Raw genomic sequence first — 27327 nt, 5'->3', positions numbered from 1 at the left:
GAGTATTTTAACGCACTCAGCCTGTATTTCCCAAATCTTTATTGTCCAATCAGATTGCACTTAACATGGAAAGACCACATAGCAATAATTTTGTTGAACTGACCGACCATCCAAAATAGATCCTTATATTTGCTTCCGGATATCAAACCTGACAATGGAAAATGTTCCGGAAGTTTGTGTGTGTGGGGAAAGGTTAATACATCGGTTTTCCGTTTTTAAATAAAACTGAAAGGAAATTTTGAAATTGTTTTAGATTTTAAAAAGAATCTGTAAAATGAGTCGTCGAAAGTAAGATAGCGTAATTAAGACGGAAGCAAATTTCTTAAAAATACACATTTAGAAAAATCTTTTTTCATTTTTTAATCAGTGAGAAATTTTTAGAATTTTTCTTATGAGTGTGTTGCACTCAAACGAATATCTGGTGAGAATTTCAGATTCATCCTACATTATTATAAAAAAAAGCAGGATTTTTAAAAATGTTTAAAAATTTAATGTTTTTAAAAATTTAATGTGTAAATATAGTAATATATAAAAGTGTGTAAATATAAATAATACCAAATAAAGCCAACCTGTGTTTTCTTTCTTTTTCTAAAATTTCTACTACTGGTATTAAAACCGATATCCCGGTATTGAGATCTAAAAAATACCAAATACCGGTATTGAACTTTTAGTACGATATTACAATCTCTAATTCATATATATATATATAATGATATTTTAAAATATAATTTAAACTTAATTAATTTCCTAATTTTTAGCTCAATTTAGCATATATTAACTTCATCCTAAAATATTCCCTTAATTCCTAATTCCATTCCACTTTTTTTATTTAATTAATTCAACAGAAGTTTTATAAAAAAATGCTTAAATAGACAGTTCACACCCTCCAAGCGAATTGTTTTTAAAAGATCCCTGTGATTCCCTTGCCTGGGTCGACACATGTAGAGAAATCCCTATCAAAATCTCACAGTATATAATCACAGGGATAAATTTTTCATTATCTTTTCCTCATTTCGTTTTGTGTCTTACAGTGTTGGTGTGCTCATCGCAGCTGCTTATACATAAATCGTGCCTCTCAGGATGGAATGAAACGAAGTTAAAAATTCAAAGTGTCTTTTCTGTCTTCGGCCACGACTCTGCTTCAAAAACCATGTTTATATATATATATATAGAGAGAGAGAGAGAGAGAGAATATATATATTGTCCGCTTTTCATATTATATATATATATATATTGCGTTTTTACCTCTTTCATCACATTTTTCTAAACTCTGTGCTTACAGCGGAAGCCAAGCTGATCATATGTTAGTTACTTTGAGTTAACTAATTTCTGAAATATGGAAAATAAAAGCTGAATAAGATATTCAGGTTCTGTTTTGATTGCTGTATTAAATAATATTTCATCTCAAGATAGGAATTATCTTTCCGCTAATCTCATGAATAAGTTAAAAAATAAATTAACGTATATAGTCAAAACTCGCTTTACAAGCCCCTCTCATAACAACCGATTCGCAAAAGAGCAAGCCAAAATTTTAAAAATTGACTTCCTTAAAGTAAAGTTTACATTCAGCCAGCTACAATCCATCTAATAAACCATGCATACGCAGAAACTGTATCGTAATTCGTAATTAGTACTTGCCCCGTCGTGACAAGGATTTCATATTGGCTGCTCTTTCAGCGCATGCCTATGTTTCTTCTACGCATGCTTGGAGTAACTATATAGAATCTCATAACTGGCTGGTTGTAAACCCACCTTAAATAGAGCGCTGTTTCGCAGAACAAGTGACGAGGAGCTACCGTGACGTTACATGTTGGATTGACCTACATCAGATCGGTGCTGAGCGCTTGTTTGAAAAGAATCTATATTTACAAGGAAGAAGTCTTGGCCGTGTACCGTAATCGAACGCGACTTCCAGGACTTTAAACAAATGCCTGTGGAACCTTAATGGACAAGATCGCGTCTCTGGTTAGATTACAGAGCTGGAGGTGGATAAAATGGCATCAACAGTTGGCTGAAGAACGTAGCCAGAAGTACCAAAAAATTTATGGAGCAGCATTGAGTGTCACGGAAAAAAGTTTCGAAGATTTGGTCAGAAGAGGAAAAATAATAGAATACAGAAACCTTCCAGTAAAATAAGGGAGATGCTGAAAGCAAGGGAAATTATTCATCGTACGATGAGAAGCTGTACTTCTAATTAGATAGTAGCTATGTGTTCTACGAATTCAAGTAATGATGATATTGTGGTTTATTTTAGAAATTCTGAAGCCTAGCCAAATATATATATATATATATATATATATATATATATATATATATATATATATATATATATATTTAAACAACTTCCTTTTTAAAACAAGAGGGAATAGTCCCTCCGAAACTTTTTCGTATAATAAAGGTGTTATACCAGAGAACGCCTTTGTGTTATACCGAATACATTGGCTTACAATAGTTACGAAATATTAACCTTTGGCATTTTTACTGATTCTATCGTGTCATCCGTGGCTGTTTATTTGGCGATTACTTCTTGGCATGCAGTTAATAGTATTCGAAAATCAAATTTGTGTTTTATGACGCGATTTCCACAATCGAGTGAAAAAAAATTGACATAAAACCACACTTAAAATCAGAAAATCACATACCGAATTGGATTTATTTAAGTCATTGTATCTTTGAATTATCGCGGTTATATTTTTATGACCGACAGACGGTCAATCCTATATCAGGGTTGGCTCATAATATTTCAGATGTTTGCTCTATAGATGCTAATTCTGTGTATCGAATTTTATCTCTCTACTTCTCTTCGTTTTGTTGTTATCTCGTTAAGTTATATTCGAACAGCCAGGCAGACAGACTTACTGACAGAAATCTTCAAATTTGGTACAAAGACTATATACCATATTTCATCCGTACAGATCAAAGCTTTTTCGAGTTATCTTTATCGCAGAGAGACAGGCGAAAATTTTTCAAAAAATATATTTTTCGAATTCAGGGGGAACTAAGACGTGAAGATTCATCAAAATCTCGAGTTAGAAATTTTTTTCGACGATTGCCATACTTTATATTACATACACGAGAAAGTAAAAAAGCATGCATCATTAATAATAAATTACATTATTATATATTTGTTTGAGTATTTTATTCGGAATGGAACGCATTGTCCTATTTTAACGTGTGTTTCTCTTAATGTGTAAGATTCAAAAACGAATTATGCCCGTTAAGCGAAGTTTCACTGTTCAAACTTTGGTTCAAAAGAATGGATGAATATAAGCATATTTTCAAAAAAGCGATTGAGTTTTTAATACCTTACAACCTACCATATTTGGATTTCCATCCAGGAACATTATTTGAAATAATCTATATTTATACTTATAATAAAGCTCAAAATATATGCGTGTGTGGCACATGCATACTTTGGGTGTCGGGAATGTGCACCTCAAAGCTATTTTTTAAAATTTTTCATTTGAATTTTAATTAATTAAAAATTAAGCCAAATTTTGGCATTAAATATTATCGCAGAAACCCGATTTTTATATCAAGCTGAAGTCAAAAAATTATCTTTTTACTGATAGCAATGTTTTAACCTTTAAATTAAATTTCTACTTTTAACGAATTTTTTAAAAAGCATTGTAACAATATTTTTCATCAATTTATTTCACACAAAATAAAAATACGCCATGCACGTTTCGCGTGCATGGCGTAAAAATTAGCTTTTATGAACGTGTTGCCATCACATCGATAAAAGCTCAAATTAGAAAATAAGGTGACTATTCCTGGAAACTGAATCTTGAAAAGTATAATTTTCAGCACGTGTCTCTATGAAATGAAATAAATAAGAAAAATAATATATATATTTTTTAAATAAATGCAATTTTCAGACAAACTTTTCGATAATTTTAAAATATCTACATCACTTTATTATTTCAATAAATCAGCTTTATTTATGGCGAGCATGGTTTAATATATGCAAGGTATCCACTTAAATCAAGGCCCAACAGCCATTTGTAAATCTTTATTAATAGATATGCATTCGGTATCAAAATGGTCTGAATGAAATAAGTAATTAAATTTTAATTTTACTTAATTTAATGTAACTATGATGAAATATAGGTTTTAAATTTTTTCAAAGATCCTCTGTTCTGTGAATCATATTTAACAAAATATTCTTGAGTTACCAATATTTTAAATAAAAAGTAATGAATTTCAATCAACTAATTTCAATCACTAAAACTGAATGATTCATGACAATTTGAATATTACTATTTTATATAAATGCACAATTTTTGACCTTCCCCTACACCGTCTTAAAGAAAATAGCCAATGAGTGTCCGAAGTTTATCCAATGCTAGTTATTAGATGAAAGTGTGTTTTGTGTTATAAGTGTGTGAAAAACCATCATGTTGACAAAAAAAACTCAAATTGAAAGATTAAGTTAACTCTTAAACTAAACCTATGAAAGCGTAATATTCAGCATGTTTGTATGAAATAGATTAAATATGAAATGTGATATTTTGTTCAAAACATGAATGTGAGAAAAAGTTTTCTGTGACATTTTAAAATAGCTTTATTATTAATTCAATAATTCAGTTCTATTTAAAGCGTAAATAGTTTAATATATACAGAATATCTCCTTTGATCAAAATCCAAAATATAATTTCTAAAAATTTATTAATTGGCTTATATATCTAAATGTAATAAATAATTATATTTTATGTAGTTTGAATCAGTAAAGGAATTACGAACTTTAAATGTTTATATCAGATCATCGGCTCTGTAAGTCATATTTGATAAAATATTCGAGAGACACCAATATTTTAAATAAAAAAAATTTCCTCTCTTTTGCAATAAAAATTGACTGAGTTATGGAAATTTGAATGTCTCTGTTCTATAAAAACACGCGATTTTAGATCTTTTCGTCGACCCTTGGAGAAAATACGCTGGTAAGCGCTTGGATTTTCCTCATGACTGTTTAAAATAATGAAATTGTTTATTGTCCTGAAATAATAATATCCAAAGATTTATATCTCGGTCAGGCCGAATCGCAGAAGTTTAAAACTCTAGATTGTCAAGATAATTTTACTGAATGTGATTTATAAAATCGAAGGACGTATAAAATTTAGACATCATAATTATTTTCAAAAGTACATTTAATGCCTGAAATAAAATAACATTTAATTCCACATATAAATCTCTTTGTAGTTAAAACTGAATTTTATGATGAATTAGAAATTTTTATTGAATAATTCTTTGAAATATTGTATAAATTATTTAAAATATATTCTGTGGTACATATATGATTACAATGCTGAAAGATTTGATTTTTTTGTAGTTATATTTTTGAAAAAAATGTGTTTGATTTCATCGAAAATGTCTTCGTTTTAAATAAATTGTTATCTCTTCTGTTTCAAATTTAAATTTTACAAAAAATTACTGATTGATACAAAACTTCAAATTTAAGAGATATATAGATAATGAACAAAATATCGTAAGGTTTCTATAATAATATTAGTTATGTAACTATCGAAATTTGAAGCTTAAAATTACTTTGCTGACGACGCAGTTAAGTGACCAAGGTATATTAATATTTAATAGAAAATTTTAGAGAACAATTACTCCTGGCGGACCAGATGGTTGCCAAAGGCGGCTAGTTATGGAATAGTTTTTAGGGTCTAGGATCTACTTAAATAGGATGCCTAATTTATCAATGAAAAATGCTTTGCATTCTTACTTATATAAAATAAAAATTTAAAAGAAAATTTGAAAATCTCTGTGCTATTAGATAAAAGGGCGATTGAAATTAAATGGCATAAAAGCGCTTCGCCTCTAAAACTGAACATTTCCCAGCACCTTTATTGAGTCCAGATTTTTCCAACCACCCAATATATATTTTTTTTCGCAAAAAAAAAAAAAAAAAAAAAAAAAAAACTTTTATATGCTTGAAAAAAATATTTTAAAAAATTTTAGGTCACTTAAATTGAACAAAATTTAAAAAATTTAATAAATAGTGGGATGGACGAACCTGTTGATCATCAAATATTTTCTTAGATCATTGAATTAAACAGGACGCAACTACCATCATATCTTTTCCTACACTATTTTTCATACAATATTTTGATTTTATAACAACAATCCAACTTCACATTTGTATGCGCGTAAAATAAATAAATACAAAGATGCTTAAAGGTAAATTTATGGAAATTTTCATAAGGCTTGATGGCACCTAATGAGGATGTCAAGCCACCTAGTGTAAAAAATCACACCCTTCGGTAGAGTATTTGTTGCATAACATATAGACTCCATCATTTCCCATATCAAGTGTTATAAGCGGACATCATGAACTCGGGCATATTCAAGGGAAAAAATAAAGAGAGAGAATATTTAATAAAAAAAAAAAGAAAAAAGAAAGAGGATATTTTTTTTCTCATTCATTATTTTATTAATTTTATTCGGTTCATGATAAAGCTATATTGATTGGATGAAGGAGCATATCCTGCCTCTTTTTTCTCTAAAGATGAATGCTTATTTGCATAGCTTTTATAGCAATCTACTATTTTTGTCCGAACTTGATGAACAAGAAGAGGGTCGCTGCCAACTTTCCTAAATTAAAAATTAATTAAAATATATGAATTAAAAATTTCCTGAGTGGTTTTTTTCTCAACTATACATATAGATATTTTTTCACCAAAATGTTTTTTTACATTATTTAAAAACTAATGAAGAAATTACTTTTTTTGATTAAATTCTTCGCTTTATTTTTAAACAATTCAATATTCTTCTAATAATTTCTTCTTCATTTAATTTCAAAATAATTTTTTTCTGAATTTAATTTTAGGTATTTTAATTTTAGGCTTAATTTTAGGTACGCCTCTGTCTAGACTTATTACTAAATTTACAGATAATAATTTTTAAACGAAATCCATTCACAGGAAATCTGTTTGGTGTCCGAATATAAGTGATCAAAATAACGACTAAGCGTTAAGTGCTAAGTAAATAAATTTTGTTCACAGGATTTGTATCTAAAATGTAGATCCATTTCAAATTTGGAACTAAATCCATAAAGGAATTGACCATCTGTCCTTCTGTACTTTTGAATGCCTGTAAATGCGATAATTCAAAAATATCAATTTAGATAAATGAAATTTGGTTCTCAATTTTAGTATCTTAAGCATAGATTCTTATTAAAGCTTGAAACAAATCTTTCAAAAGGTTGACAGTCTGTCGGTCTGTATGTTCGACACAGACTTACCACAGATCACATGCGCGTAAACACACTAACTCAAAGCGCAATGACTTAAACAAATGAAATTTGGTACATAATTTAGTGATTATAATTGCACTTCTCTGTCAAATTTTGGTCTCAATAGATCGGGGGAAAAAAAAAGGTGTCCAAAATACATATTCGATTTTCATATATTTGCGCATTTACTGCATGACAGGGAATAATGATAAAAGATTCAATAACCAGCGGTAATGGTCTTCCCTAAACTTTATCCCACTCTATTAGATTTATAATCTGTCATTCCAGAGAACGGATTACATGGCATTTGCGTGCAATGGTTACGAAATAATAATCTTTGGCGAGAATTTAGCATTTTTACTGAATCTATCGTGCGATTCTTGGCGAGTTATTTGGCGATTAGTACCTGGCATGCGTAAATAATATCCACAAATCGAATTTGTGTTTTAAACACTTTTTTCCCAACCGATTGAAACAAAAAATCTATATAAAACTGCACTTGTAATCACAAAACCCCATGCCAATTTTTATATATTTACATATACTCTATACTACGTACACGAGAAAGTAAAAATGCTAGATCATGTCTAAGGTGTATATTTCGTAGCTACTGTTTGTCAATGCAAGGCATTCACAGCTTTGTCCAACGTCCATAATTTAATGTGAAGAGAGGAGGATAGCATTTTTATGAGATAGTTGGCGAGAATATCTTGAGACCACTCCCACTTTCTAATGTTATGATGGAATCAAACCAATGAAATTGTTTTATCTCCACATGCTTCTGCCAAAATTGCAATCAAAATAAAAGATTTCTTTCTTTGAGCATTAACTTTGAAACAACATTTTCATTCCCGCTTTTATTTTGGAGTATATACTCATTTTAATTTGCAAAGGCTATAACTGGTAGTAGACTAACTCCATTAAATTCATATTTTTCAGTTTTACCAAATAACAAGTTGAAATTTTAAATAAATTCATTACATATCTTTAGTTCGACAACGATAGAAGTTAATATTCCGGGAAAAACAGCTGGTAGCCAATGGCGGCTAATAATATATAAGTTTTCAGACACTCTGATCTTTAAAAAATTAACTAATAATGCAAGCAAAAAGAAATGGTCGAAACTTCTTTACGAAATGAAACTTTAAATACGAAATTGCATTTCGTATTTAAAGTTTCAGTATTTTTGCTTCTTATTATGGCTTTATATTCTGGTTATATTATTTATTTCGTGAATATGTTTAGAAAAATAAAAGGAAGTTACGATCATTTAAAAATTTTTTTATTCGTAATTTATATAAAATTAGCCGCTTTTGGCGATCAGCTTGTTCGCCCTTATTATTGAATTTTTTTTAACCGCTATAAATAAGAATGTGGAAGGGATATATATTTTTTAATATTACACTTTGTGAAGTCGGTAAAACATAAATTTCATTGAATAAATCAAAACAAATTATAATGCATGCAACTTAAAAAGTTTATATGCGACAAATATAAGTGGATATGAAAATCCTACTTCAGAATTGAACCCCCCCCCCCAAAAAAAAAGAAAGCATTCTTTTTTTAAAAAAAAATACCTTGATTTTAACATTGGAAAAAACACAAAATTGAATGTTCTGATGGATGATTTAAATTTCGTAACAATTAACATTTTAACTGTCACAAATTATGTATTACCTAAAAAATTATTAAAAATAAAGAAAACATTGTGCAGATATAAAAATGATATATATATATATTTTTTAATCTGAATTTTAAGCTTGGCAAAAGCAAGTGACTGAATAATATTGACGGATAAATTTGAATTTAATCCTAACATTAAAAAATTAGTTAGATTGTGCTTTAAATAAAATAAAATAAAATATTAAAAATAAGGAAAACATTGTTTAAAAATGAAATTAATATCATTAAAAAGTTTTTTTTTTTTTTTTTTTTTTTTTGAATTTTAACATCATGTAGACATAATTTTTGAGATAATAGTTTTAGAAGATCATCAATTTCCATAAGTAAGTCATTCCGACTTTCTTCATTTGGCAATAATTAAACTTACTTGTGCGTGCGAATAAATTTTCTGTTTCAAGACTATTTCTTGATTTTTTTACGTCCTATTTATTTATTTATTTATTATTATTATTATTTACTGAATTGAGTTTTGGGAACACGGCAAACCGTCTCCAGAGTTCCCTTATAATAATTTACAACTCCATTATTTTGTGAAGCATTGAATTAAATGCAGCTGTAAAAACGCTCAGTGGAGCAATCTGAAACATTTGTATAGCGATTTGTTTATGTCTGACTATTGCCATTCGGCAATAACTAATAAAACCCATTTCTATGACACATACGTTAGCTTGTGTAGCATAGCGTTAGATAGATTGTTCATTTTTATGATAAGAAATTTTTCGAATATTAGTTAATTTGGAATTAGTATTTCTGAGAGATATACTAAAAATTTTCGTATTAAAATAAAATGCAAAGAAAAAAGAAAAGAAAAAAAAGAAAGAAAGAAAGAAAAGAAAAGAATAATAAAAATAATGAAATTGTCAGAGTTGATGAATTGATTAAAAATAATTAATTTTATTAAAAAATAAACAATAATAAAAGTACATGTATAAAATCAGTCGAATGATTGTGAATGACAAGTAAAAAATTCCGTTCGTGTAAATAGCTTTTTAACTAAATTCCTGCGATTTTTTTTTTATGTGTCGGATTAATTTTTTGATTGCACCCGGTGAAAGTGACAGGTGCAAAAACTGAGAGAAATCGAAGGTATTTTTTATATATACTACGGTAAATGGATGGGGTGTCATCTGTAACCCTACGTTCACAAAGGGGGGAGGGATCTGTTGGAATTCCATGCTCAGATTCGACCCTGATCTGAATTGATTCCAACCTTGCACCTACTTTCGATCCGCTTCCGTGTTCCAGAGGAAGAAAAATCCATTTCGGGCTCCCCTTTTTTTCGGGGCTCTCTCTCCTTTTCTCCCCCCCCCTTTCCCCTTTCCCGCCATTCTAAAGCGACTTGATATGGGCAGTAAGTATTGCTTTCACGGCGCATGCGCGCGAAATTTCAACTCTTGGGAAAAAAATTCACTCTCATCATTTTTCAATTTTTTTTTAAAGCTTTAGACAGGATGTGCAGTATTCTTTTATGCAAGGAAATTACATTCGAAAGTAGAAAGCTAGAATTATGTGGGTTTTTTTCCCATTACTTGAAAAATCATACGCCGTTAGCAATATTTGCATTTTGATATTTTAAGTCAAAAAAGTATTTATCCCACTTTACGCAAGAATTTTGTTACTCGAACATGAATCTTACCTAATACTATCGAAAACCTCTGGCGTAATTAGGGAAGGACAGGTAGGCCATGTGCATTGCATGTCATTACCAGAGATCGAAAATCATTTTGTAGCACTTGGGAGAAAAAGGAAATAAAATCAAAATTAATTTCACTATTTCCTAAAAAACGCCTCAGACTCTTAAAATTTAAAGTGATCCCACTTAAATGAGATTGAACATAAGCTATAAACAATCCTTTTTACAATCTGAAGTTTCTTAAATCAAAATAACGATTAGTGATTTTCAACTGAGATCTTTTAACTGAAACCTATCTTTGGAAAGCTCAAGTATTTAACAAAGACTTTGTAAAATATCTTAATTTTGGACCTCAAAGGAGTAGGTGAGGGCATAATTGGTCATTATACCGTTACATAACTGTTGACCACTTTAAGAAGCCCATTAGAAATAAAGTTTTATCCCTAATCGTATTTGGCACATGATGTTTATTATTATTATTATTTTCTCGTATACGAAGTAAATAAAGAAAGTACTGTAGTAGTCAAAAAGTTCGAACTCGAAAATTTTAACGAATCTGCAACGCGAGACTAAAATATATGAAATTTGATATAAAATTTTGTGAGCGCAGTTGCAGTTCTGTGGAAAATTTTCATTTCAATCGATGGGGAAAAAAATGCTTCTAAAACATGAATCAATTTTTGAAGTACGATTAACATGCCAAGGATTAATCGCCAAATAACTCGCCAAGGATAACACAATAGATTTAAAAAGAAGAATGCTAAATCCACATCAAAGGTTAATTTTTCGTAACTACTATATGCAATGCGCTCACTGCCTTATCAAAGGTCCATAATTTTTGCCGGAGGTGGGGGATAATATCTTTAATATATAGTATTGGAAAGATCATTACCACATTTTTGTTGTTGTTGTTGTTTTGTTTTGTTAAGACAACAACAAACATTACTTATTTAGGCATTTTGTAAAAAGGTTATTTTGCTTAATTGCAGGATTCAAGCAAACTGTGACAAATAATTTGTTATTCATTTGTAATGTTGTTAAAATATGTATTTGATAATTAACTTTTCAATGCGAAATTATTGTAATTTCAAGCTTGGTCCAAATGATAAATAATCTTAATTAAGTCTCATATTTGAAAAAAAATCATTCGGCTGAATTTTTTAACAGTTAAATGTAAGGACTAAAAATTATTGATTGAAGAGCTCCAAAACATGCAAAATGTCATTTTATTCTGACACAAAAATAATTTTGTGCACTAATTTTTTTTGATAATTTTTCATTTAATTCCTAATTAATGCTTTCAGCATGCAAAAAATTATTAAATAATACATTTATAATTATTAAATAATTATAAATTCAATAAATAATTAATTAGTTAAATTAATCCTAGCTTGGAAAATGTAAATCATGGAAGTTCAAAAATAGTTGATGTAATAATATTTAAGTTTCATTACAGTTTTTATCTTAGTGCTCCCTCGAATAAACCTTCTCGGAAAAGGGGGACAAATTATGCGAATTGGTATTTTTTTTTCTATTAAATCAACGGTAGGATGATGTTTAAATACTTGCCCTGAGCGCTATTTTATACAAGTATGCCTTGATCGAAAACCTGAAGATGACATGCGGAATTTTAATGGCTAGTCAGAAACAAAATAATGATCTTTTAAAAAGAGACAGACTATAAGACCGATTTTTTTCCTACATCTATTATAATTTTGTAGCTAAGACGAGAATTTAATTTAACCGAAATAGAAAATATATATGGTATAATATTCAATGAAACTGAATTGTCTAATATGATTGCTGATTTTTCCAAAACAAGAAGCTAGAAGGTTTCAAAAATTTTGATTTCTGCATTCAAAGACTGGAGGTATATTTTATAATAACAAGTCATGAAGGATAATGCGAACATGAGATCAAGGGCGAACTGGGCAAGTTTTCTGCTTGCTTTTTGGTAACCACAAACTTGGTTAATCCGACCCACTACTGAGGCCATACGGATAAAATCTGACTGCCACGACAGCATTGGAGGGAATTGATATTGAGTCCTAAGGGCTATTACTGGCCACGGTACAACCCTTCCTATGGGAAGCATGCTCCGTCATCGTAGGAGGTAGCCGACCCCCACCATTTATGTACCTATCAAGGTGGCAAGAACCAACCACCATGTCGGAAGCTTTTCATCCACATATCTGAGGTGTCCCCCGGTTGGAGCTGCTCGATGGTAAAGTACTTATTAGCATATAAAAAAATGTGACCTCCAGGATGCCAGTGTAAAAGAGAGAAATAAGCAAGAGTAGGACAAAGAAAATTTCTCGACAAAATAGCAAATAGTTTCGTATGACAAACATTCAGATTCTATGAATAATTCTAGTACTGCCGTGAACACGCTTTTTTTCATTGTCTTCGAAAGTCCTTTCAAGGTAGAATAAGTGGGAGAAATCTCTCCAGCATGATTAATGTGGAATGAATTAATTATAATTACAAGATGAATGCTTTGTAGGTGACTAATGACTCCTACTTTCTCCTATACCAATTTTACAAAGAGAAAGTATTTCATAAGTGTCAGAAAATTCTAACTCGATACTAGCACGAATCTCCACATTGCAGACCTTCCTAAATTCTGAAAAAAAAAAAAATGGAATTGTGTCTGTATGTCTATGAACCTGGTAAGTCAAAAACTTTTTGAGTTAGACGAATAATATTTAGGACGTGGTCTTTACACCTAATTTATAGATTTCCATCAAATATTGAACCCAATCCGTTTATGGGTAATATGTCCGTTCGAATACAAGCGAACAGAATAATTACGAAATCTGAAGAGAAGAACTAAGTATATGAAATTTAGTCCATGGGTTTAACATATTAGATGCAGATATGTATCAAATTTTAAATAACATTCATGAAGATAAACTACAAACAAAGAGAGCTAGATAAATAAAATTCGGTACACAGATTTCTCATCTTTATTATAGACGTCTGCCATATTTTGAGTGACATGCAACAAGAAATTGACTGTCTGTTGGTCTGCACTTTTAGAAAATGTAAACGTGATGTCTCAAAAATAGAATGGCTTCAAAATATCAGATTTTTTATGGGAATTTGTAACTCGATTTTCGGATACTATTAACCGCATACAAGAGATGAATCGCCAAAATACTCGACAAGGATCACACAATAGATTTAGTGAAAATGCTAAATACACGCCAAAGGTAAATATTTCGTAACTATTTTACATCAATGCTGTGGAAAAGTTCACTGGGATAACTTCTTTATTAGAGTGTGAGAGAAAGTTTTGAAAAGATCACTTCCGCTGGTTGTATCAAAAGAACTTTCTGAATTTCTCTGTTTTTGATATTATTTATTATTCTGATTTTTCTGCCAGTGTTTTTTAAGTGCTTATCTTTTCTACGTTTCATTCAGCTTTTTATTCAGTCACTTCACTTTTTAGAGAAAAAAGGAGTGAAAATGAATCAAATTAATTACCATTTTTATCTTAATAAATATAAAAATTATTTATTCTACAATTATAATCAAAGTAATTTTGATAAGAAAAAGTCTTTCTTTTATATAATGAATAATATGTTATTTCGGTTATAATATAAATATTTATATATGGTAATTATAAATTTCATAAATTCATCTACTGATTTTAAAGTATATTAATTATAACAAAAATAAATTAAAGTGCTCAATTAAATAATTCAAATCAAAGAAGTAAATAATTAATAAGACCGTATTTAATAAAAAATAGTTATTACGAATTAAAATATATAAAATTAATTAAAAACATTATATCTGAGAAATCGGAATTTACACGCTCATATGCAGAGCCTGACTATAACAGGGGCATACGGGGCAGTTGCCCCGGGCCCCCACAACAGAGGGTCCCCCTAAATCGAATAGAAAGTTTATTTTACGTTATTTATAGCTATTTTAGGTTCTAGTCAATTTTCTTGTTATATATCTATAATGAGGTGAAAAATTCAAATACTTCCATAAAGTTCGGTTCTTCATTACTGAAGTAGTAAAGCAAAGGGGGCCCCAAAAGTAGTTTTTGCCCCGGGCCCCAATTAGGCTAAGTCGGGCCCTGTTCATGTGTGTGATTCTTCTAGAGGGCGCTCAAGAATTTCATCTCCAGTGGCCTCCAACATGCTTAATCCGCTCCTGCATCTAACTCAAAACATTTTTTTATCTATTATGTTCACAGACAAACGATTAATTCCAAAAAAATGTTTCTCGAGTTTCGAAATTTTCTATTATTAAAGTACTTTTTATTCATATTTAGTATATGAGGAAGTGAAATATAAAAAGTAAAAATGTAAAAAGTACCAAATTATTTTCTTTCTCGTTAATTATAAGATTCCTTAAAATCAATTAACAATATTATAAGGAAACTTTCAAGCATTCCTAAAAAACACATTAAATTAACACAATTACCATTAATACTAATTATAAAAATAATAAGTGTACCTCGAGCATGCGCAGCTCAGCAGTAGTTACTATCATGACGATTCCGCCTACAAAAAGATAATACTAATGATGAATTTAACTTTATAAGAATTTCATCTTAAACATTTGCCAGGAGCCTCACTGACTTTTGTTACTGGAACCAAATAATTCCAAAATAGTTTCTCGCTGCTCTTGATTTGACAAAATATTAACATTTTTGTTTCCAAACCAAAAATAGTTTATAAAAACCTATATGATTAAAAAAAAATTAATAAAATGCTTATAAAGAATAGGTTTTTAAAAATAATGCTCTTTTCCCTTCGGCATGTGGCAAGCTTTTCCTTTTACAAAAAGTTAGCACAAACTAAAAAGTGTAATATGTTTCCATGCAAAACAAGCAAAAGAAATCTTCATGGCATATCTAGTACCTCGAGCATGCGCAGTTCAGCAGCAGTTCTTATCATGAACGACTCTGCCTCCAACAAAATAATAATAAAAAAAGCATGCCCGACCCCCCAAATGGAACAGCTCGTCCCCCTTTCCGAATAATTTTTTTTCCTTCTTTTTCTTTTCCACACATTGCGCAACACGTACATCATCATCCCCCCCCCCTCGTCTCGGCAGAGGGCGGTAGTCAAGGTCCTGAGAAATGAGAGCTCTTGCAGCTGCTCTTGGAAGACTTGTTCCGGCCGAGACCCAGAGTAGGCACGTGTTCGACCCCCGGGAGCCCCCAGGGAGGGGGGAGGGACTGTGAGAAATGCGGTCAAGGACAAGACGCTGGATGGAGTCGGTGGAGATGTCTTGGGAGGAAGGTCATGGCAGATGCAGTCGAAAATGAAAGTCCCTCCCCCCCCTCTTCTTTTTTGCCTGCCTTCCTCGGACCCCTCGATTCGGATTCTATCTCGAGAATGGAATACCGTTTTTCTTGGTGCACAAAGGGGAGGAGGGAAGGGAAATATCGTTTGGTTTCAGGAAGTGAAAGTGATTTTCAGGAAGCTGGATCAGAAACTCTTGAGGCTTCTGTAGGGTTAAATGTGTGGTATGCCCCTGAGACACCTGATGTTGAAAAATTCGACATCCGGAAGATATGTGTGTGAGCCCTTTCGTTTCCAGAGGGAAAAAGCTGGAATTAACGATTTGTGAAATGTTGTTTCGCTCCGAAAAACTCGCTGCTCTTTCTTTGGCAAAATATTAATTTTTTTTGGGGGGGGGGATTTAGATCACCTTGGCAGATTCGACCCAACATCGATGCTTCATCTACTAGAAGATCTGGCATTACGAACTGAACCTACTATTGATTAATATTAGACTAGTTGATATTAGTCTTAGTCCTGCTTGTGATAAAAATATATCCATGTTATTTTTAATTAAAAAAATTAACCATTTCATACTATTTAGCCTTTTACGAACATTCCATATGTGTTCTTAAATATGAGAAAAATGTGAATATTTGTAAAAGAGAAAAAGGTTTCACTCTTCACATAGCAATTCAACTAACGGTAACTTATTGTGAATGTCATGAGTAGAAGTTCTTCGAAAAATTATCCCAAAGATCAGCTTATGATCCAGCTGTTCTCAGCTATAGAAAAAGACCTAGAACGAAAAGTGGTAACATGTATATAAATTTCCTGTGTTTAATTAGCGGGAGTCGTCTCCACAAAATTTTCTCACGAGCTCACTTATAAAGGCGTTACCCCAGAGAAAATCTTACATAATATTAGCGTACAACAGTCACGAAGTGCTTACTTTTGGCATGAAGTTAGCAATTTTAATGAATTTATCGTATCATTCTTGGCGATTAATCCTAGTATGCGGTTCATAGTATCTGAAAATCGAATGTGTGTTTTAGATACATTTAATTCAGCTGATTGAAATAGTAATTCAGCGCAAAACTACACTAATAGTCACAAAATTTCATACTAAATTTGATGTGTTTAAGTCATTGTGTTTTTGAGATCGCGTTTACATGTTTCTAAAATACAGATCGACAGACACAGAACCTCTTGTTAGATTTAGCTCCAAATTTGATAGGGACCAACAATATAGATATTAAATATGTGTGCTGAAATATCTATCTAGCTCTCTTCGTTTTGAAATTATTGTGATAACTGATATTTGAACAGCCAGACAAACAGACGAATTTTGTATAAAATTTGAACGAATTTTGTATAAAATTTGATAAAAGTATACAAATTTGATATAAAGAGGGTATAATAAATTTCATCCGCCAACTAAAAGCGTTTTTCACTTATCTTTATCACAGACAGACGGACATTTTTCAAAAATGTGTTTTTTGAACTAAGGGAGGTCTAAAACGTAGACATTCGTTAAAATTTCGAGTTAAAAATTTTTTAACGATTACAATACTTTCTCTTTAGCACGTACATGAGAAAGGAAAAATCAGTGCATAAACCGCACCGTTGCCAATCTGAAGGATTAAAATTTTTCAAAATCATTCCTGTTTCGTATCTAAATAGCTATGCTTTGTTACATGCAAGAAATTCCTGGAAATTTTTAAACCTTAAAAATAATTTAAAATTAGTGAAATTAATCCTTAATATAAAGGCACGAATAATATAATTCCACTAAATCCATCCTTACTCACAAATTGTTTTTATATTATTTTGATATTTAAAAAATTTTACTAATCCCGATATCAGAGCTTTATGTCCTCTTCTTAACAAATTCAATTAAATTTAAACTTTTCTTAAAAATTACAAATTATAAGCTGCTGTTCCAAATTATGACGTGGAAGTGCTTATGGCCACTTTGTTCACGCCGAGGAACTCAGAAATATAACGATGGTGCCGTTGCCATATGCGAAGAAGTGAAAAATATATTTATAATTGTATTGAAAAAAGTACGTAAACGAACAGATTTTTTAAAAATATATATAATGTTTTAATGGTAAAAAATACTATTGTATAAAATATTATAATATACAAAATCTTATTGCTTAGCTGTGTTTGCGTATTTCATCAAATGCATTTTTTTTTCTCTTTTACTTAATTTTCCGATAACGAATTCCTTGTGACGGCGGTTCTCACCTTCTTCCTTTTGTGTATCCGATCATGTATTCCATAACAAAATTTCCATCCTGTACAAGCAATTTTACTCCAATACCAAAGGTTTTCAAAACCGTCAAAATATTATCTGATAAAAGTTGCCATCGTCTAAATATTCAAAATCATTTGCATTTTCACTGTTACCAATGAAGTTAACATGAGCTATTTTAAAATAAAAAAGGAAATTAATTAGGATTTAAATTAAATTAAATTAAGAGATATCATTACACACACACACACACACACACACACATATATATAGTATATAATATTACGATGATATAAATATCATCTTTGTTGTCTATTTTTTGAAGTTGTTGTGGAAAAGCACACACACACACAGAAAACACACAGAAAAACACAGTTTCGTCTATTTCTTAATTCATTAAAATTTCAAAAACATCTTATCAAAGTTACAATTTAAAGTATATATTTTCCAAATTAGTAAACTCTAGGTTTACTAATAATTACGAGTACAGTTACAATGTGCAGACTCTTAATTTTTATTGCCAGTAGAGGTAGAGATAGATTATCATTATTTTAAGCAGATATTGTTGATATTTTTCAGGAGAGTAGGAAAGATAAAACTATTTTTTACAAGCTGAAGATTATTGCATTCGTTTATTTAATTAATGTTTCTTCTTCTTACTTTCATCTATTCGAGGTATAGAAAGTGAGTATACTGTAATCGTAAAATTTTAATAAAATGTTCAAGTTTTACATTTTTATGAGTCAGATTTAGAATCATAATCGAACAGAATGATTCAAAATCCTAACTAGCTGGGAGAATAATTTCTGTGCATCCTCTTTACTCAGAAATTGTAGCTGTCTGTCAAACTTTGGTTGAAGTCTAGTAACTGAAAGTGTCTATCTGTCCATCCATGTGTATGAGAATGCAATAACTCAAGCACGTAACCAGCTAGATACCTGAAGTTTGGAATATAAATTTATCATCAGAAATAAAGTTGTGTATCACATTTTGCACCTAATTTGTGAAAAGTTTGACTTCTATCATTTTGTCTATTCGTGACTGTGTGATAGCTTTAAAAAAATCACAATAGCTATATATAAAATATGTTATATCTAAGGTATAACATATTTTATATCTAACATGAAAATTGTAAATCGGTAATGTAACATTTCAGTTTGAGTTAATTCCTAGTTATGCAGTTCTTAATTTTCTACTTAGAATATTTCTCATTTCAAAACATACACACACATAAAAAAATGCAAAACTCATAAATTAACAAATAACAGAAAAAAAAGGAAAATGTATTCATTCTTACTTAAAATTGAGTCACCGAAATCAAAGCCAGGATCCAATCAAATCGATTACGAAATAGCTAAGGCACATTTAGAAGTCTGCAGTCGTAATGTTAATGATGCTGATCTTAATGATGGAATTCAAAAGCAAAAATCTCAAATCCGATTAATCGATTCTCGAGAAATTCGCTTCAATAAGTCGCCTTTAATAAAAATCGTTTGGTTTTAATCTTTGCTTGCTTAACTCTCGATATTCTATTTATTATTTTAAAATGGTTCGTCAAATGCCAAAAATGGTTCAAATATAAAGAAGCATTCAAAAAATGACTCGTTTTTATCATAACAGTGTTAAATCAATTCGGCATATCGATAAATTAGTGGGTTTATCGCATTCTACAGTATATTATGTGATCAAACGCTTTAAATAAAAAAAATCAAATTGATAATAAAATAAGAAAAGGTCGTCTAGCAAAGTTAACTCAACGTAATAAGAGATTTATAATTGGAAATTTTTTGTGAAATCTATATTTAAGTGCTGTAAAGATTTCTGCGGAGTTTGCCAAAATTTTTCTACTTCGATTTCACCTTTGCTCAGATCAGTTGGATTATATTATGTTCAACTCACATATTTTTTTGTTGTTTTTTTGTTTTTTTTTACAGACGATAATTTTAATATTTTAATTTTCCTATACATATTGATAGAAAATTCTCCATATGTCAAGAATTGTTTATCTTTTTTAATATTTATTAATAGATACTGCTGTGATAGAAATACTAATACATTTGCCTATTTATTTTTTATTTTGTTTTCGTTTTGCCATTTATTTTGTTTGTATTGTTATTTCTTTTAATTCCTTTTTGCATTGGATGTGTTAGATCCTTTAATGATCGAAATATAATTCTAAATACCATAAGATTCTTGTGTTATTTATCAGAAAAAAATACATTTGATACATTTTTTTAAATAAATCTAAAAATTTTATTTAGTTAATAGTTATTCGAATGTTCAAAAAATATTTATTTGTTATAATGTATTTAAATTTTATTATATATTAAATTGCAAATCCTGCGAGAATGTTAAATCAAAAGCATGAAAATTACCTTATTCTCGCCCTAAATAATTTAATACCTAATAACATTAAAATATTTTTAAGTCATTAAAATCAATGAAAGAGCACTATTATGTTATTTAATGCAACGACTGAACTTTTTCAACAAAATATCCTTTAAGTCAAATTCTATGTTTTGAAGCGTACAGCGTACACGATTTCATTTATCATTAATTCCAGCAATTTTGGAATAATTTGCTTCAGAATCGAAACACGCCTCTGGTGGAGATGGGTGGTACGTGTGACCCAGCTTGTAGATTTTCAAGGTCTTGAAGGTGAGCACGTCGGGATGCTTCGTACAAGTGTAATGCGATTTATAGAAGAGGCTTAAACATTATCATTCGTTTCTTTTCATTCTGTGCTAATGTATTCCAGCTGTTAAATCAAAGTTTCTAAAATTACTTCCTTTTGTAATTCCATTTTCATCGGAAAGATTATATCGCATCATCGCAATTGGAAAATTCATAAAAAAATAAAAATGAACTATTTAATGAACAAATAAATATTAATTAGCTAGCTAATAAACTCGAATGACTTTTTTTTAAAACAATATTGACTTATGTAAAATTGAAATGTTTTTTTTTTGAAAGACACAATTGATTTGTTTAAAATTTTAATGATTTTCTTGACAATTAAGATTGATTCGTTTAAATTTTATTGTTTGTTTGAAAATCAAACACTAAGTTGCTTAAAATCTGAAGGATTTTTTTTATATATATTCAAGATTAATTTGCTTATTATTTTTATTTTACAAATACTGAAGAAATTAAAAGAAGAGACCATGAAAACCTTCTTTGTCCTCGATTTGCTTATACCTTGTTTCCTTTGAAGTAACGAACCAAAATATATATATAAAAAAAAATGTGAATTTTCGAAATTTTGTGTAACTAACTGTCTTTAATGAATCAATTTCAAATTAAAATTCTTAAATTTAAAAGATATTTTAATTTTTTATTACATTTGTATCATTTTAAGTATTTTCCATATTTCTTGTTATAAAGGAACTTGACAAAAAATTAGAAACCTTGGTTCGATATTTTATCGGATCTTTTTTATCCGAATTGCAGTCCATATTGGTTAAATATCGATTCTGCAAGGCATTTTTAAATTTAAATATGTCTACGGTAAATTAAGATTTGTAGATAGCCTAAAATTTCTTCCACACAAACCATGAGGATCTTGATGGCAGTGGTTTAGTGATAGGGGAACAAAGAGGGTATAAATGCCTCGAGCATCACTGTGGAGATAAAATATCAGTGCATTTTGTTGCTTTTGAAAATCAAATATAGAGAAGGGACAAAAATAATTCCCATGTTATGGATGTTAATTATCTTTCTACGCCACTGCTTGTTGGTACAGAAAATTGCAATTGGTTGTGTTCGTCCCTTCATTTCCCACGCCTTCTCTAGAAGGTTCATAAGTGGACTTGCGGGAGGGGGGGGGGAAGGGATATGAAAATAGGTTGCGAATTCAGAATCAAGCTTACAAAATCACTGCTGAACAGTTCCAAAACCAAACATCCAAAGATTACATGAACATAACAACTCGATAAGTTGCACCTTGCAATGTTATACTTTTATATCACATGTGCTGGATTTTTGACGGATTATAATGCCATTATTTATTCACAGATATTACTTAGCAGTAGTTATATTTTTACATCACATGTGATGGAATTTCGACGCCATTATTTAATCACAAATATTACTTAGCTGTAATTATATTTTTACATCACATGTGAAGGATTTTTGACAATGCCATTATTTATTCATAGATATTACTCAACAGTAATTCTGTATGGATGACTCTGAATCCATAATGTCTTCAGTTCCTATTTCTCCTCCCTTGGAGTTCAGATTTAATACTTCCAGTTTACTTGTGTGCAAGAATTCAAATTCGGCAAACAGTGAAGTGAATAACAGTATCATCACCCATGAAAGATCCGTCACATGTGGTGTAAAAAAGCAATGTTGCAAAGTGCAGTTTAAATACAAAATACTAATTTCGATTCGATGCTACTTTTTGACACATGCAGATACTTTCGGAATACAAAGGCAGTGGTCACCCTAAAACGAAAAATCGAAACAGTGATGATGCAGTATGGTACAATATTAGAAAGTTCGGCAAATATTCAAATAAAATTATAAAAAAACCTTTCAGATTTATGAAAATAAACCAGTGTGAGTGGTCTCCGCCAAACTTTCTCGCATATTCTCTTATAAACTTGTCATTCCAGAGAACACCTTATATGGCATTAGCGCTAATAGTTGAGAAATATTAATTTTCAGCATGAATGCAGCATTTTTACTCAATCTATCATGCCATCCTTGGCGAGATATTTCGCGATTAATTAATCCCTAGCATGCGTTATTAGAATCTAAAAATAGAACGTGTTTCAGGCACGCTCTTCTCAACCGAGTGAAACAAAAATGTGACACAAAACTGCGCTTGTAGTCACAAAATCTCGTACCAAATATGATATATTTAAGTCTTTGCGTTTTTGAAATATCGCGTTTATATATTTCTGAAAGTACAGACAGACAGTCAACCCATTATTGGATTTGACTCAAAATTTGATAGGTTTCTGCACTGTCTTTTTTGATAGAAGCTAAATCACACCAAAGTAGTTACTACCAAATTTCATTTGTCTAGCTCTCTTCATTTTGTAATTACCGTGTTAACTTATATTCAACAGCCGAACAAACGGACTTCCTCTGAACTGATTTTACTCACAATTTGATAGAAACTTGCTAATTTTGTGTAAAGATTGTATGCCGAATTTCAATCGTCTAGCTTAAAGCTTTTTTGAGTTATCTTTGTCAGTTTTCCAAAAATGTGTTTTTTTTTTAACTTAAGGAAGTCTAAAACATGCAGATTCTTCAAAATTCAAGTTTGAATTTTTTGATCATTACTACACTTTTTCTATGCTATGTATATGAAAAAGTAAAAATATATATCTTGATATTTTACATTTTCAATGGCATACTGACTGGGATATACAGATTCTTAATGAGCTACATACAATTAGACCAAAAAATAGACCTTTGACCCACATTACCTGACAGAAAATTGGGCGCCATTTTAACAAGGCTGAGAATTGACCACACCCTATTCACCCACCAGCATCTGTTGCTGGGGAACCAGCACCATTTTGAAACTGTTTTATGTTTGAATATTCTTGTAGAATGTCTACGATTTGCTTTATTGTGTTTAATATTTTTTCTCAGATGCCACACCCTATTTTAGGTGATTTACTTTCCAAAACTTCTGATGTTAACTTTTTACTTTTTCGCAAGGAGTATAGAGAAAGTATAGTAATCGTGAAAAAATTCGAACATGAGATTTTGACGAATTTCCTCGTTTCAGAGCTCCCTGAATTCGAAAAACGAATTATTTGCATTGTGTCTGTCTATCTGTGAAGATGATAACTCAAAATCACTTTCAACTGGACAGTTGAAATTTGGTATGCGGTATTTACGCAAATTTGCAGATTTCTATCACATTTTGAGTAAAATCTATTCAGAAGAAATCCGTCTGCACGAATATAAATTAACACGATAATTACAAAACGAAAAGAGCTAGATAGATAACATTCGGTTCAGAGATTTAACGTCTGTAGTATAGACACCTGTCAGGTTTTGAGCTAAATGCAACTACAGTTTGACTGTCTGTAGGTCTTTACGTTCTGAAATATGTAAACGTGTTAATTCAAAAATACATTGACTTAAATATGTCAGATTTGGTATGGGATTTTATGACTACAAGTGCAGTTTTGGGTCAATTTTCTTTTTACTCAAAACACAAATTCAGTTTTTGAATACTATTAACGCATTCCAGGGATTAATCGCCAAATAACTCGCCGAGGATGGCACGATAGATACAGTAAAAATGCTTAAATTCAACCAGAAGTTAATTTTTGTAACTATTGTCCGCCTATGCCACGTAAGTCGTTCTCTGGCATGACAAATTTATGAGAGAGTATGGGAGAAAGTTTTGGGGAGACCACTGCCACTGGTTTAGTTTCATAAGTCTTAAGAATTTTTTTTTTAATGGTTGTATTTGAATATCAGTATTTTTATGATTATATCTGAATATTAGTAAAAATATTGTGAAATTCTTTTGCCTTTTCAGTGTTTCGTTTTTCTCATAATAATGGTTTCTACATTTCGAGATATTTGAACTTCGTTTTCATTGAATATTTCTATTTATTATAAAGTGTTATAAATATTTTAATACCTCGAGCGTGGCGCAATTCAGCCAAGATGGCTTCTGTACCATAAAACATGAGACAAACTGATAACACAAATTATATCACAGAGAAAAGTACGAAGGAAGTATAGGGAAAAGAACTCACCCTCCGTTTTTTAAAACCACAATAATACATTCCTAGGTGCATTCCATCCCTGAAATTCCTAGTTTGAAATGTTATCTTTTAAAGGAATGATCTACTGGAAAACTAAGATTACCATACTTTAAACTCAGATCCATAAAAAAGAGCTTTATCCAGTTTTAACCACGAGTTCGTTGCAATATAGTCCATTTAAGGACCCTTACATCAAAAACTTCAAGCCAAATTAAATAAAAACCTGTAAAGAGAATGTTAGCTGTATTCTTGTTGAAAAACTGTTTTGGATAAAAATCTTTTGCCATAAACAACGGATTTAAGAACATAAATTTTAGTCGTAAATAAATCTTAGGTAATGTTAGTTGCGGATGTAGACAATCGTTAAAATTCACCGAAGGGGGGAGGGGAGGAGGAAAAGAATGCATACACAAAGAATATAAAAAAAATCCCTGTAAGTTCCAGAATGATCATCTACAAAGCTGTCTTAGAACATTTGAGTGACCTATGCTACATCAGTTTGATGTCTCATTTTAAATTCTAACTAAAATGATTACGACTCTACGAAAATACCTAACAAACAAAATAGTTAAGGATCAAAATAAAAAAAAAATTCTCTAATTAACAATTTACAATTTTGAAAATCGGTATTTTAATAAAACGCCATTTTGCAAGGCAACTTCTGTTACTTTTGTTTGTGCAAAAGTGTTTTAACTGCTATATCACAAGATATTTTTCTATTATATTTTGTTTTAATATAAAAATACAATAATATACTTAATATTAAAACTAATGAAATAAAACGTTTATAAACACTTTGTACTTTATTTAACATTTTTAATACTCTCTATTTAAAGATACAAAAATAAATTTGCATTTTTTCTTATAGGAAAAGTATTATTCAAATAAACAAATTCTATTCATTTGGATAATACAGATGATAAAGGAATATAATAATTATTATATATAAGGACTCTGTATTTCATATAACTTTTTTTGCAATAATTTAAATGAGTGATATAAAAATATTATCATTTTCATTTACAAATTTTTATGGTATTTATTTATAGTAAATTAGTGAGTAATTTCGATATGATTTCTGTATTCTAATTTATCATATTATGTACAAAAATATTACATATTAAAAAATCTTAAAAGATTTAATTTGATTTGTCCAAATGAGGATTTAGTGTTCTTAATGGCGCTGAAAGTTTTAACCAGTTAAATGCTTTCGATGTGCATACACGATAATCCAAAATTTTCAGTTGGCGAGGTTTTGTGTAGTTTTTTTTTTATCTCACAAAGATGAGATCTAGTTCGTTTTATTATGATTTTTTGCAGAATTTACTGTGGAACCATTTACATGGCGTTCGAGTGTATATGCGTCATCTTTTGACTTTAAAAAAGGGATTTGAGGGATTTAAAAAAATAAATATCATGCTTAACTTGTAAAAATAATTACAGTAATTGCCATTTAAATAAAATCATCATATTAATAAAAATAAGAATAAAATCATTATAGAAAATTTTTAAATGCTATTGTATAAATGACGACTCTTAACATCAGCTCAGTTAGCCTTGTGGATCAGACTGTCTTGGTCGAATATGGATTTAATCTTTTTAGATTAAACAATCGACCTACATTAACTGAATTTTAAAAATAATCCCATTTTGCAATTTTTAAAGAATTGAAAATGAATTTTAATTAATTGCCTTATTGTCTTTAAAAAGAGAGTTCTATTTGTACTCTATTTGCAGAATATATATACGATTTAAAGAATGTTTTGTATCTATTAAATACCACTATTAAAATTTTGTGTAGTATCAAACTTTATATCTTATCTTATTTATCAATACGGCTGCAACGATTTTTACCAAACGCTGCCAACTTTTCCCTACCAGTTTTGTGAATAAATAGAGTTACAATTATTTCGGTGAATTAATTTTCTTGGAAATAAAAATTACAGTATAATCCACTAATTTTATATTATTAAATAAAAAAAATGTGACACAAATAAAGAAAGTTTTTGAAATTAACCACTTAATTGTTTTTTTTTTCTTTACTATCTAATAAGAAGACACTTTCTATTTTGGGAATATTTTCTTATTTTGATTCAAATGAAAATCCAATGAATACTTGACTTATCTCTGTATCTGAAGTAATTTTAATATTGAATTTTAATCGTTATGAATGGTTTAATTTTTGCTTACGACTATAAAAAAATCGATAAATCTATGCACGTATGGCATACGGACAAACCAGTTAAGAGGTTAATAACACTTTTAGATAGAAAAAATGTAAATTTTATTGAAATTCTACACGTTAGGTTCTGGAAGTTGGAAAGGTTGATCTGGTTCAAAATTCTCATAAACACATTCACCCCGAAATTCCTGAACTGTTTCATCAAATTTGGCGTATTATCGGTATGTTTTGGTACAATAATGTATGAAGCATCTCTGAGATTGAAATATTTCAGCGATGAAGCAAATCGGGAAGCATCTCATTCCTTTCTTTCTTTAAAGGATGTACAGGCATTCGATTT

The sequence above is a fragment of the Argiope bruennichi genome, chromosome 3, assembly GCF_947563725.1.
Source record: "Argiope bruennichi chromosome 3, qqArgBrue1.1, whole genome shotgun sequence".
NCBI classification, from domain to species: domain Eukaryota; kingdom Metazoa; phylum Arthropoda; class Arachnida; order Araneae; family Araneidae; genus Argiope; species Argiope bruennichi.
The sequence above is the reverse complement of the archived record's forward strand: the minus strand, read 5'-3'. Positions refer to the sequence as shown.